This window comes from Pleurodeles waltl, chromosome 1_1 (assembly GCF_031143425.1).
Source record: "Pleurodeles waltl isolate 20211129_DDA chromosome 1_1, aPleWal1.hap1.20221129, whole genome shotgun sequence".
NCBI classification, from domain to species: domain Eukaryota; kingdom Metazoa; phylum Chordata; class Amphibia; order Caudata; family Salamandridae; genus Pleurodeles; species Pleurodeles waltl.
The window spans coordinates 492,901,476-492,917,257 of NC_090436.1; positions in this window are offsets into that span (position 1 = coordinate 492,901,476).

The window sequence follows — 15,782 nt, forward strand, 5'->3', positions numbered from 1 at the left end:
GCAGTGCAATGTTTCAGTCACATTAATGTTCACCCATGTGGGTCTAAAATCTGCAAAGAAAATGGAAAATGACTTCAGAAACTCTGATCCGGTAAAATTGTAAGACAAATGTGAGTGCGACAATCCTTGTCAAGGCGTACCTCACCATTTGGTCCACCCAGGTTTCTTGATGGAGTTCTGCAGTGATTTTCTGATTAGAAGTGTCACTCCACATTGCTTGATGCTGTCTGGAGCCAAGCTAGTGTCAGTCAAGTTCAGGTGGTTGGGCTATATGCTGCTGGTTATTACTCTGCCAGTCCAGTCCTTCTGAGTTTCTACGAGTCTGCAGAGGGCAGAGAGTCTTAAATCAGGACAATGTCAAGGACCTTTGTGGCGAGATATGATTGGATCTCCTTGACTTTAGTGAAGTGGGCAAGGCTGTTGTGTTTATGCCTTAAAACCAAAGAGACTTTTATCTCAAGAGACTGGACCTGACTATTGCTGCAATGAGGGATAGCAATCTATTGGGAAGGAATATGTATTGCACACCATTTACCTACTACTGTCTGTTGGAAAGTGGATTATCAGTAGGTGCAGGTAGGCACCTACAGCTATTAATAACACCAAAATCACAAATAAGGTCCACTCAAATTCTCAATAAATTAATCCTTTCTAAATCCTTGGTGGCTTGGCTTACAAGTGGTCAAGCTCAACCTAGGAGAGGCGTGTGTAAAGCATTTAATATCACCAAAACAGTTATTAATTAGGACACAACACACAATAAAAACCCAACAGCAAGTTATAAGACTAGAGAATATGTTTACATGCCAAATTACACCAAAATGATAATCCAATGTAGGGAACTGGATATATGAATCTTTAAAGATTAAGGCCCATATTTATACTTTTTTAGCACTGTATTTGCGCTGCTTTTTGATGCAAAAGCGGCACAAACGTCCAAAACACATATGTATTTTGTAAGTTTGCGCTGCTTTTGCGTCAAAAAATGATGCAAATGCGGCGCTAAAAAAGTATAAATATGGGCCTAAATGTAAAAACATGATTCGTACTGCCAAACTGCCAAAAAGTGCAAAGCACCAACTGCTCTAGCTAGTCACACCTGATCTAGACAAAGCCACATTTTAAGGCCAACCGAGATGCATCAGGGGTTGGTTGCGATGAGCAGCAGGGACCAGTCAAAACTTTACCTTCCCACTTAGTCACTTTTGTTGGTTCTTTTTCCCTCAACATTGAGGGGGTCATTCAGACCTTGGCGGACGGCAGAGGCCGTCCGCCAAGGTACCGCCGACAAATGACCGCACCGCGGTCAAAAGACCGCGGCGGCCATTCAAACATTTCCGCTGGGCCGGCGGGCGCTCTCCAAAAGAGCGCCCGCCGGCCCAGCGGAAATGCCCCTGCAACGTGGACGCCGGCTCAGAATTGAGCCGGCGTAGTTGCAGGGGTGCGACGGGTGCAGTTTCACCCGTCGCGTATTTCAGTGTCTGCAAAGCAGACACTGAAATACTTTGTGGGGCCCTCTTATGGGGGCCCCTGCAGTGCCCATGCCATTGGCATGGGCACTGCAGGGGCCCCCAGGGGCCCCGCGGCACCCCCTACCGCCATCCTGTTCATGGCGGGTTTCCCGCCATGAACAGGATGGCGGTAGGGGGTGTCTGAATCCCCATGGCGGCGGAGCGCGTTCCGCCGCCATGGAGGATTCAATGGGGCAGCGGTAAACCGGCGGGAGACCGCCGGTTTACCCTTTCTGACCGCGGCTGAACCGCCGCGGTCAGAATGCCCTTGGGAGCACCGCCAACCTGTTGGCGGTGCTCCCGTGGTCGGTGACCCTGGCGGTCACCGGCCGCCAGGGTCAGAATGACCCCCTGAGTGAGTATCCTCAAAAGGCCAGGTTGCAGTTCGATAATGGTGGCTTGCTTCAGCACAAGGCCTTTGTGATGCCTGGAGGTCTTGGTTCTCATTATTAAAGGCGGAGAGCTCCAGTCACTGGCTTAACTCTCAATGACAGGTCAGTCAAGTTGTGAAGCGTTTTACCAAAAATTCTCCAAATGATTCCAAACGTCTTGATCTTCTTCCAGGAGGTTCTTTTGGGGCTTGAAGGGTCCCCAACACCAGTCAAGGGTCCTTGGAGTTCAAGTCTGATTAACCCAGCCCACAGGGGTGGCTAATTCTTCCCTACAATACCCTTACAGCGTCTCTCCTAATCTAATTAGAGAGGCTCCCATTTGGCCAGGGGTTCCAGAAGTGGGGTGGGCCGGGGTCATGCACTACCTGGCTTTCTCCCTTCGAAGACCGGTTTGGTTACCTAGCTACTTAGCCCCCTTTTTGATCTGGCATCTGCAGCTGCAGATTTACTTTCACCAGAGAAGCCCTTTGTTCAGCACCAGGCCACTTCACACCTCATTAGAGCAGCTTGGCTCAGCCTGTCAATGGCTGACCAATCAGAAAAGGCTGCCACAGTGTTGTTTTAGGTAACTTTAGGAAAGCAGTCTAAAACTTATTTCCTTTAATAGTTATACTAATTCTAACCCTGACAAGTTGTTGGATGTACTGTCACTATTATTTTGATACTTTGAGTCACTGCTCTAGCTCATTCCTGTCAAACGTTGGACTTTATTAAAGTTTGATAAAGTCTTCCCATGTTAGCCTAGGGAGCTAGCAGTGCTACTGTAGGAGGCTGGCTCTCTGTATAAAAGTTATGTGCACTGTGCAGAGAGTCCAAGCAACCCCACCTTGGTTTGCAGAGGTAAAAAATAGACCACCTAACACTCTAATTTTTATGGTAGCTTGGATAAGCAGTTAGGTAGATCTTGGAGAAGTGCTAAGCATTTGTTGTACTCATAGTATCAATAAATGTAGACACACCCTCAAAAGAATAACTCAACCAATTTCCAAAACTACTTCAGATTTGGATAAAAATTTAAAGACCAAGATCATGAAAATCGTGTAAATACTTTTAAAGTTATGAATTTTCAAAATTTAGCAAAAATGTTCTTTTTGTGCTTAATTATGCACCATCGAAATCATTGAGAGAAAACTTAAAAAATGCATATGAAATCAGGCAATGCGTTTACTAATGTCTTTCATTTTTGGGTCAAGGTCATGGAGATGTCCTGTGGGCCAGCTGGGGAAGTTCAGGCATTTCAGCTGGATCAGCTGATGAAAAGTGCTTGGAGCTGGTGCAACACCACTACGGGGGACCCCTTGGAAAAGTAATGCACAGGCAGACTTAAAAGGGGGGTCTGGTGGGCCCCCTTGGAGTGTAGAGGTTTAAATGGGTGGGGGAACCTCAGGGCACAGCTGGTTTTCCAGTGCAGGACCCAGGGAGGTCGGGTGCAGAGCAGATAGGTGAGCTAAGGGTTGTGCGCAAAGGTGCCCTTGGAACCAGGAGGCAGGTCTCTTTGAGGGTGGATTGCAGGTCATCAGGGAAACTCTGGGGGGTGGTTTTTATGTGTCCTGAAGTCCATCAAATGGTGCTTGCTTTTGGTCCTTGGAGAGTAGTGGACTTCTCTTCTGGGTGTCTGACGTTGGGGGTCCAGCACCACTGGCAATTGAAAGATTCTTGCACTGGAGGTTGCAATGCCACCAAACTTGGCACACTTGCAGGATTTGCCCTCCCAGTCCATTGGGCGGAATTGGGTCCAGCTGCTATATCGAGTTCCTTGATCAGCAGCCGGTCAGTGAACTGGACTTCACTGGTCTTTTGCTGCTTTGTTGCAGGGAGTGATGCCTTCACTCTGGAGGGAGATCTTTGGTGATTTTCAGAAGGGTGGAGGTCATCTGAGGTTTTGTAGAGCCCGTCCGATGTCCATGCAACCCCTCAGTGTGGATTGTCGAGTCCTGAGTGCAGCAAGCAGGGTTTGGCACCTTTTTCTTTGTGCAGCAGGATTGCAGTTATTGAGCCTTGGATCTTCTTTGTTGCTGGTCTTCTTGTGTCCTTGGAATATGATCTGCAGGTCTAAGAAGGCCTACTAAATGTTGCATTTAGTAGGCATTTAGGGGAGTCTCTAGTAGTGACCAATGAGTAATCTACCCTAGGGTGACCACACTCACTATGTGACCAGATCTTGTGGGCAGAAGTGACTTCCCTATCCTTGTTAGGGTATTTTCCTATGACGCAAGATGAAGGAAAATTAAATGAACGGGTTACCTTGCATGCACAACCTTAGGGTGGTGCAGGCTGGGGGTGGCCACTCCTCCTGTCCTTTGTGCATTTTCCCACTGCTGCTCCAGCCAAAAGTGGGGGTTTGCAATGGGGGCAGCCATCTACTGCTAGCAGCAGGGCTGGCGTTTGAGTTTCAAGCGCGGCAGTCCCTTTGCTTGCTGACAGGGAAGTGCACATTCCTGGGGGACGAGGTGTAACACTTCTGCACAGAAAGGGCTATATGTTTTGAACCCAGAGAGCAAAGGCTCTCAGCTCATGGTTCCAGAATCTTGGCTGGTTGGGACCAGCCAGCAACCCATGCTTTTGCAGGGGTCACCTCTAAGGTGGCCCCCGGATACCTTTTGCGATAAATCCAATACTAGTGCCAGTTTGGATTTAATATTTTCAGTTTTCAAAGTGGCCATCATGTAGCTGTGAAACTCGCACCAACCAGTGTCCAGCACATGCATTTAAAATGGATGCTCTGTTCATTTACTAGGTCCCAGGTGTGGAAAGGACCCAGTAGGGGCATATTATTCATGCATCTATGGCCACACATGCATTATAGTGCACCCTGCCTTACGGCGGGAAGGCCTGCCAGAGGGGTGACTTACCTATATTGTATGCAGTGTGTAGCGGACAGGTCTCACAGGCTATGTGCCATGACAGTTTTCTATTTTAGGACTGCACAAGGACACTCAGCCTGCAACGGCAGTCTGGGTGCACTTGGATGCATGGTCCCTGAGGGTGGCATAATCTCTGCTGCTGCCCTAAGGGGACTAACCTCAGTACCCCATGCCCTGGGTGCCAAACTTCTATTTACTAGGGTCTTATAGTGGCAGCTAAAGGTTAGCAGGGGCCCTGGACAATAACAAATTTGAAACCACATCAAATACCAGACAAAAAAGTGGGGGGGCTAACCATGTCAAAAGAGGCACTTTCACACAGCTACAATCTGCAAAAATGAAATTGGCAGTTTTCTTTTCTTTCACCAGGGCATATACAATATATTTTATAATGTCACTGCTTTTAATCACAAGGCTCCCTACCCTTGAAGCACCTCGGGCAGACCTTGGGGGCTACGTACATGTAATTAAATGGTACTTTTAGACTTCTGAACTACTTTTGATCCCAAAGTCGAATTTTATTTTAAAAGCAGCATGCAACGCAATGCTGGATTTAGCATGACAGCAGGCACCACATCAATGCACACTTAAGTGCCTTAAATCCACTGGGGTCTCTAGACTTACATGCCCTACCATATACTAGGAGCTTACAGGTAGGTTGTCAGTGCCAATTGTAATTATGTCTAGTTGCCAAATGTCTTTTTAACAGAGCACTAGCCTTGTGCACAATCAGAGTCAGAAAACCAGCACCTAGTAATCCAAATTGGGGCAAAAAGTGGAAGGATCTCTGCAAAAAGCCCTGTTCGCTTACAGTGTTGGTAACTGCTCACTGAGGCCACCCACTTAACCTTAATGATAAAGACATATCTTGAAGAATCGATAATGGACCATGAACACAAAGGCTAGGTAGCCACGATAAAATAATAATTGCAATATCTAGGCTCTGACATAAACCAATCCAGATGTGAACACACAGAAAGCAGAGGTCTCTAATTGCATAAGAAAAAAACATATTGCAACTTGGGCCATGGACAGCCAGCCATGCCACCCTTGAAGCAAGTTTGAGGTGTACAATACAAATAACACATTATACTTCACATCAATGGTCACACGGATTGGTCACTTGAATGCCACACGGCATAGCTCAGTTGAAGAGCTAATGCACAAACCCATCACTAGAGGATGTGAAGTACATTTGTTCTCTGCTACCCAATGGTAATGTGCTCTGTTGTCTCCCTTAAACATGGTACAATTGGAATCTACCTGATTGGTATATTTAATTTATTTGTAAGACACTAGGCATGTAGATTAAATGGGAATAATAGGCCTGCAACATGTGTTGTGTCACCCACTAAAGTATTAGTTTAAAACATGTCTCACGTCTGCCACTGGATCCCATAGTGCAGTTTGAAACTGCCATTTTAACCTGGCAAAATAAATCTTTTGCCAGGCCTAAACCTTCCTTTTTATAGATATGTCAATTCTAAGATAGACCCTAAATGCTCATGAGACAGGATGTGTTGTATTTAAAAAGTAGGACATGTGTATTTACGTTTTGAATGTCCTTGCAGTGGAAAAACTCCTAAAGTTGTTATTCACTGCTGTGAGGCCTATCTCGAACATTGACTGACAGTGGGTTACAGTATTACATTTATTAACTGATAGTTGGATTGGGAGCAGGTGGAAATATGCTGTTTATGCTAAGATCACTTTTAATTTAAAACTCTCTTTTCAGTCATAGTTCTGAAAATAAATGCTGCATGTAAAGGAACATGAGACCAGCCTTTTGTCATTCCAAACTTCCTGAAGCCTTGACAGGGTAAGGGGAAGAAGTTTTCAGAACCAGATAAGAGGGTATTTTAGGGAATCCCTCCATACAAGAACACTTCAGGACCTGTAAACATTACAGAATAAGGACTACCCTGCTGCTTGAGGACAGCCTTGCTGTCTGAGAACAATGGGTGCACCTGCTAACTTTCATCCCAGGATCACTGAGTGACTACAAGAGTCAGTTGGCTGATCTCCAGTTTGAGTTACAGGGGTGTAGCAAGCTCCTGCCCTCTTCCTTTAACTGTCCAGCTGACCTGTTAAAATTGAACCAGCCGGGACCAGCAACTGGACCTGACTGATGCCTCAGCCCTGCTGGCCTCTTCTTGAGTGACTTCCTGATACCGAAGAGGTACTTTATAGGTCAGGGACCCCTGATGGCATCAGACTGTACTCCCAAGAGGAAAAGGTGATATCCAGACAATTGCGCTCTGAGACTGTAAAAGAGCCCCTTGCAAAAGACATGTTCTTTGTGCTGCAAGTATTGCCAGTGCCGAACAGCAGCACAAGATCTGTACTTTGTGCTACAGCAATGACAGGCCATGGTGACTGCCAATGCAAGGGTCCAGCAATAGCCATCTGCAGTGCATGACCAGCTCTTCGCCGTTCAGCAATGACAACTTGCGACACCCAGCCTTCTAATCGCGATGACTATCCATTATGCTGCGCCTCCTCCACCAGAAACAGAACTCGTTGTGCAGTGATCTTACCCTGTAACTTTTTCAGACCTAACCAGATCAGTGTATCCTACCCCCACTCCATAGTCTGCCGAAAATTGTGACTATTCCTTAGTCTAAAACAACCAGATGACCACGAATGATGTTTTGTGCTTTTATGTGCTATTTTCACTGGACACTTTAAAATTGAATATCACATTTTTCTACTGATTGGATTTGTGTTGTTCTGGTTCATTTTTATATATTAAAATATACTCTGTAGCTCAAATTGGTTTGGGATTTTTTTGAGTTGTGTTATTGGGCTTCCTATTTTCAAAATGAATTGTAATCTTGGCTGTATGCGAATGACATTTTCAGAGGTGCCCAGAACCTGCTCTAATTATTTTCAAATTCCAAACACATCATCAATAGTGCTTTTTCAATAGATCCTGTAAACTAGTATTATTGAGCATGCATTTGATTTCATAATGGGACATGTATATGTTTACCCATGTGGAGTCTCATGAAACCCTATTGCAATTGCTGCTATTTAAAGGTAAAGGGGCTGATTGTCAAATACAAGCTATAGTATCAAAAGTAGTAATCGCATAGTACTACTTAATTTATTCATAAACACCTGTGTGTGTATAAGCCCCAATACTGTTTGTTCTTTCTCAGTTATCCATAGCTTAGAATAGTATCAGGTAGCTGTAGTAGAAATATGTCTTATAACTTCTTTTTGGAGTAAAACCCACTCCATACTTGACAGTTCTTAGTGATGATGAATAAATTCACTTAACCTCACATTAAGGATAATGGTTCTAGCTGTCTTAAATTATTGCTTTGGTGTTTTGGTCTAGCATAGGCATTGTGGCCAGCCACTGCTGTGCACAGCCTTCAACCATATGGTGCTGAAGTTGACCACAGGACCTTGCCAGTGGTCCGGTCCTGTGGCCATGCTCAGTGTAGCTTGGAAGTTTGTGGTGGGGTTTGGCGCAGGACTTGGCTGGCGGCAAGGCCCTGTGGCTAACTTCCACTCCACAGCAAGGGTTGGCCGGCCACAGCTGGTTCAGAGCACATAAATAGTGCATGTGATTTGTGATCATGAAAAACCCAAAAGTACAGAAAAATGTAAAGGTTAAAGTGATATTATGGTTACCTTTGCTTATAACACCTTAACATATGTTTTGCAAACCTTACAAATGCAATGAAAAAGAGAGCAGAGATAAAGTGAAGTTATGGTGTTCAACTGAAGTACTGGGCAGAGCCCCTTGGTGCCAAGCTAGTTACAAGTAGCTGAAGAGCTGCTGGTAGTTCACAAGCTATGTCGGGAGACCTCCAGGATAGACAGTTTTATGGGGTTAAGCAGAAATTTCACTTCCTCTAATGTGTCTTATGTGTGATAAATAGGCCCAAAGATTTACACTAGACATTCCTTTGTATCAGTGCATGCTGCCACTCAATGATTCAGGAAGGTGAATTGGGAGCAGTTAATAGAGCCTACTTTTGTCTTCCAGTGGAACATTTAATATCACTGAACCACAAACAATATTATTATCAATCACACTTTAATATACTGTCACTGTGGTTAGTAAACACAACAACGAGATCAATAATGTTGAATACATATAGTGCATCAAGAATAAAAGCAAGTGTTGTGAACTGATAGATTATTCTAGTGAGTTCCTGCTTAAATTGCCGTCTTTAGAAAATCTAGAAACTGAGGAGCAAGATATGCCCTCTGGGAGCAGGATAGCTACTGGGTATCTACTGAAACCGTGCATTGAGGACAATTTCCAAAAAAAGAGAGAAATAGGCCTTGTTCTCGCTGCCTACAAAGGCAGTCTAGTCACCAAAACTGTTTCACATTAACAAGGCTATGACCCAGAACAAAAAAGATGGTATTCTGGACTAATTCGACCCGATTCACAATCCTATTTATAGAGGCAAGCCCATATTTATGTCCATAACTGTCTTCATTTATTCTTAACAAATATCCTTAAAAGGATACAGAAACTCTGCGTGTTGCACCCACCACTACTCTCCTCCCACTTCTGACCATAGAAGGTGCAAAAAGATTTACTCCAGCAGAGGTCTAAAGTAACTCACGTTTCAGAAAGGGTAAGAAATTAGAACAGACCATAGGAGGCTTTTCGATGAGGAGAATTAATCCCCCATGGGAGAAATAACAAGAAAAAGAAAATGATGTTCATTAATAAAACTGGCTACCTTACATCAGTGTGTGATTGTACATTTTGTACAATCACGTACGGGGGAATTGTCAGCCTTTGAAAAAATCATGACTCGTTCAGTAATGCACCTGGAAAGCTGCACCTCTATTATTCTGTCTTCCAGGTTGGTGGCCGCCTCTGGAAATAGCAAACAGAATAGTCTACTGGAGAAAGAGGGTGTGCAAAAGCTGTAGAGACACCATTAGGCATAATAAATGCTAACATGCCCCAAAAGGAAGTGGAATAACATATCTATAGTTATGTATATTTTTGTGGACTAGCTCTGAAACATCAAAAATGGGAATATAAGGAATACATTCAGAGGAACTGGGAGCTCAACGTGTCAGGTCTATTCACAAAGGAATGTAAAAGAAAGTAAAAGAGTGAACCTATAGTACTACTTTCTATATTCTTTATTGCTGTTTTAATTGGCCCTGAAACATAATGAGGCTTACTAACAAAAATTATGATGAACGTACCTTTGTGAATAGGTCTCAATAATAAGCCAGTGCTGTCGAGCATTGTATATGATTGAAGCTCTTACCACTGACACTAGCCCCTACTACTGAGTGTTTAGTTCACATTCATTATTTAGGAACACATAGGTGGCCTCTCTGATGAGACTGCCAGCAAGTAAGTCAGGCCAACATTTACTAAGATTTTGTGTAATTTTTGTGGCACAGTGCCAACACAAAATGCATTTTGGCACTTACTAAGCCACCCAAATTTGATTTGCAAGTCCTTGTGTGATTTAACAAATGGTAAGTAACTCAAGGTGTCATATGCATCCAACCATATTTTTTGATGCCATGCAAACCAAGCCCCAGATTCATGGTGGCCTAGAGCCATTCCACCGCCACATTAGCGTAATTTCTTTTTTATGCTAATGTGGCGATGGAAGGGCAAAAACGCAGCACCATATTTACAAAGTGGCACAATGTTTGAATTGCGCCGCTTTGTAACCCTTTGCACCACATTATGCCTGCGCCGGGCATGTTTGTAAGGGGGCATTCCAGAGCTAAGGGGTGGCCATAAAAATGGCACAAAGGAATCTATGAGATTCCTTTGCGCCATGTTTATCGGCATTTTTTAACGCCTGCTAAGTGTAGGCGTTAAAAAGAGGCTCCCATTGTATTCAATGGGCCTCTGTGTACTCTGCAAGATTAGAGTCAGAAAATGTTACGCTAGTCCTGCAAAACGCCAGTCCCCCTAACTACTGCCATAGTGCACCGTATTTTAAATACAGTGCACACATGGTGGCGTTGGGGGGGGGGCTAAGGGGCACAAGAAAAGTGGATCTGCACCTCGCAAGAAAAGTGGCACTGCACTAAGTGCAGCTCCACTTTTCATAAATCTGGACCCAAGTTTTACAACGGCTTGTAATCCTGGGTTTTCTTCTAAATGGTTTGCCTACCATAGAGAGGTGTAATGAGGAGAAATATCTTCATATCTCCTCATTATTTCCTCTTTCCTCTGAAATGCACCATATCTTTGTACATATGACTCAGTTCAGCTCTATCTCTTTCACACAATGCAGCACAGAAAATTCCCTGCAAAACTAGTAAATATCTCCGGCAATTTGTACTAGTTGCACATTAGAGGATTGGAAAACATGGCCAATGCATATAGGACTAATTCAACAAGTTTGAATTGCCTCATTTCATTTGACAGTTACAACCTAAAGACTTTCTAACAATATAAGAAACCCAGAGAGCCTGAACTCACTAATTCTATTTATTTCAGCATTCTGGCTGAGGGTCCTCGTGCACTTTAGATAATTCTCCAGTATCTCATTTGAAAAGGGCTTCAGATCTCTCGTGTGGCCTGAAGAAGTCATTCTACCCCCATTAATTAAGCAGTCCACTGCTTCAGATGTCAGCCGAATGGCGACACGATGATCGTCAAGTCTTACTTTAAAATGTCTGGCCGGGAGTTGGGATGAAAATCACACACTCACATCCAAAACAAGACGGGTGGTCAGACAGAGACCAGACAGTCCATCATCAACCTCACCACACCGTTCACCACATGCCTAACCAGAGGCATTCCCAGACGTTCTTCCACAGCCATCTGACGTTCTCTAAGACGGTAGGTCCTGTCACCAAACATACCGCTGACGGCCCCTCTGACTATGAGGTGATTGCATTTACCTTCCCACTGCTATTTAGTGTTCATTTGTAAACAATAACACCTACTGGGCTGCCATTTTTGTATAATATAAAAATGACAAACCACGAAATTCTTGAGCTAGGATGCCGATTACTCAACATTAAGCCATAAAATTATTAAAGAAAACAAATTAGTGAGTTCAGAATGTTTGGCTTTCTGACACCGATTTTTTTGTTACACAGAACAGAAATCAATACATTTAAATATTGTGTTGAGTGCAAATGAAGGCACTGCTTCCTCCTAACACTTTAGATTTTGAAACAAGTGTGGTACTGACCTTTTAAGGATGTCTGTCCTGTGGGGATATATTGTCACTCTAAATCTAACACATCTTGTCTAAAATGGCCAAATTGTTGTGAACTCCCCATTGGATGCCCTAGCTTTACAGTCAATAACTTTGCTTCTGTAAAGTGAAGAACAACTACGCCTTGTGTGAAAGCCAAATGTGGTCAATATATATATATATATATATATATATATATATATATATATATATATATATATAAATATATACACACACACACACACACACAAACTGTTTCTGACATACAATGCTAGATCGAAAGATGTTTATGGAATTTTACAAAAGAATTGGGATTTCCTCTGTTGTGATCCTGCGATAGGAGGTAACATGGGGTATAGACCCAAAATTACATACCAGAAAACCAAATCCCTAAGAGACATACTTGTCAAAACAGATATCCAAATGGGGGAAAATAACAAGGAGACATTAGGTAGAACCCTTCCTGTGTCTCAAACATAGTGTAGATGCAAAGCATGTGAACAATCAGTAAACTAAAAGGAGATCATCATCCCTGGTACAAATAGAGTGAAGCCTGTTATTGAATGTATTACTTGCAGTACACCATTTGATGTATATGTCTTGGAATGCCCTTGTTGTCTTTGGTATGTAGGGAGTACCATTCATCCAGTACATAAAAGAATCCTAGAACATGGCGGTGCAATTGCCAATCAGGATTAAGATTATCCTGTAGCTAGACATTTCAAGGCACACCATTCCAGAATTAGGAACCTTCTAAAGTATATTGGTATAGATCATGTTGCCTCAAATCCATGGGGTGGAGATTGTGGTTCCTTGTTAAGAAAACAGGAGTCCAAATGCATTATACAACTTAACACCATGGTCCTGAATGGTTTAAATTATGATGAGAAATTACATGTCCACTTGGTGTAAAAGGAAATATCCAGGGTCTAGAAATCATCATATATGTAGGTTAGGACGTTATATCACTTGCTCACTTGCTCAAGTTTTGTTCTATGTTAATTATATGTTGTAACTCACATTCTCCCCTGTATAAATATAGAAATTAAAATACAATAATTGTATGTATTTTGTATAGTTCTAACTGAGCCTCCTGCTTCGATTAATTTGATTAGTGTGAAACCTACTTAGGTTTTTTACCTTGCAGGGAGGAGAGGAAGGGACTCTCACCTGGTGTGCTGGGTACGAGAGGGGACCCTGGCTGGAGCACCCTATCCTTTTCTTCCAGCAGCTTTTGGAGCACTTTGGTGATATCTTCCTTTATTATATCATTTTCATTGTGGAAGGACATGTTCTGGACTTTGGATATATTTTCATGTCGGATGTAATTTATACTCAGTGAATTAGTTGTACTCCTCATGGTTTTGTTTGTGGGGAACTATAGGTGGCCCACTTGGGCAGAATGTCAGTAAGTTTGTATCATCTTGCCAGGGCGAATAACAGGGCCTCCTGGGCAGATTTCCAGTAGCCATGGGTGCCACCCATTTTTGATTCTGATTGCCCATTTGGCTATTATTCTAGTTACTCCTTTATTTGTTCTCTATGATTTTGTTAGGGCAAATTACAGCTAGTCCAATAATTAGGGGTGTCATCCACTTATAAGCTCTGGATGATCTCTTCATGGCGTTGTGGCCTTACTGGCTTTGTTTACCGGGGCAAAATGTATGAAGGCTGTTCTGTGGTTTATATCAACTATTTGAATATTTGAAAATTTTAAACAACAACATCATACAGTGTTATGCATCACAAAGTACTACATGGCAAGAGGCTTTTTAAATGACTAATTGTTGAATATCATGTCAAACTAAACAAAGTTTGTTAAACTATATATCGTATTGAATGAGATGTTGCAAATATCATTTTGAATTTTTTTGTTTTGTTGTGGAGTATACTGTGCTATATTTAGAATTGTGTATATTTATAATGGCATTTGTCTATGAAATGTTTTCACTGTTCATAATGGCGCCTGTGTTTAGACCAATACTACATGACATAATAGTCCTTCTTCATTGTTTTGTTTGTTCACAGCTTGGGAGTTTAACGGTTTGTGAAACATAGCCACCCCCTGCATGAACAAGGCTTAGTGCCAACACACATTGCAGGGGCTGGACTCGTTAAAATGAAAGCAGTATTCTTCACTTCGAGAGCACTTGTGTCTGTCTCACTGTGTACTTTGGTGTGTATATATATATATATATATATATATATATATATATATATATATAGAGAGAGAGAGAGAGGGAGAGAGAGAGAGAGAGAGAGAGAGAGATAGATAGATAGATAGATAGATAGATAGATAGATAGATAGATAGATAGATAGATAGATAGATAGATAGATAGATAGATAGATAGACTCAGGGCCTTATAAGACTCAGGGAGGGCAGATGTGTGCCCCTCCCCTTTTTGTACATAAGATTGCACCAGGGGATTTGGACCCTTGGACCTTATGTGATTTAGGGGGTGGGGCCATCCTCCCCTTTTATAAATATAGTGGCTCATTCCCTTTGCACAATTTAGTAGGTCCCAGAGATAGGGTACCTGGGCCTGAACAACTAATATATTATATATATATATATATATATATATATATATATATATATATATATATATATATATATATATATATTCTAAACAAATAATAAACCATTAAAATTTTTTTTTAAAACTTACCTTAAAACTAGTTGTTCAGGCAATTGTTATTCAGGCACAATTTTTGTTTAGACAGTAGTTGTTCAGTACTTAGTCGTAGGGACTTTTTAGTTGTTTAGCAGTAGTGGTTCAGGCAAGTAGTGGTTTAGACCTAGTTGTTCAGGATGTTTCCCGTTTTGGCAGTTACAGTTGGCATGGGTTCAGCAGGTGGGATACAATGTGCATCATCAACAAGCATTGGTTATTATAAATGAGACATTTAATAAGCATTGGTTATTACAAACTTGATATTCAATAAATATTCCCAAATAAGTCTGAATGTTGCAAGCAACAGCATCTTACTGTAATCGAGCTCTTGGACGTACTAATGTACCCACAACAGACACACTAGTTATTCTTATCTTAAAAGTTTACTTGGGCTTCCCAGACTTGTGTTGGAACTACTTTCTCCTTAGCCTAGCACTTAGATTCCCTCACGTCTAGTGCTATTTATAAATATTCATTTATTTTCATGATAAGAATGAGGGTGAGGGTTTTACCGATGGAATGAGTCCTTTGTTGAAGGCATGGTATAGGCAAGGGTCTGATGAGTCTGGACTGGATAGTCTTCATGATTGTGGCTGGTAGTTTCATCTGTGGTGATGGTGTTCCATGTAGTTAAGGTGTGTTGGTTGTCTGAACTCTGTAGGCTAGCTACAAGGTTACTGTGGGCAGGTCGATGGTCCAAGTTCTAATGCCTGGCTTTGAGTTTGCAGCTGAAGAAGTCAAAGAGATCGTAACGGTTCTTGAAGTGGGGTGATGTTACTGGTGTAGGCTACTGGTTGGGTGAAGTCCTTGATTACCTTTGTTGCTGTTGGAGTTGGTATTGCGGCATTCTGATACTGCTTTCCACTTGGACTACAAGACTTGCTGGTGTCAGCTCCTCAGAGCAGATTTGAAAATGTCCTTGTCTTCCTGGCTCTTTCTCCACTTGTGTTCCAGTTTCCTCCAGGGCTGCTTGATCATTCTGAGTTCTTCTACCAATGAGCCTCAGTTTGTGTTCTTGCTGTTTGGTTTTGCTTGTGAGAAGCTAGAGAGTTCATGCAAGTGGTGATCCATTCAATAAAATCATTGTTTTTTTGGTGGGTTGACAGGATGCTTTAGGTGGTTCTTAGAGAGGGCAGAAGCCCAATCCTTCTCTGTTACATTGGCAGGCTGGGC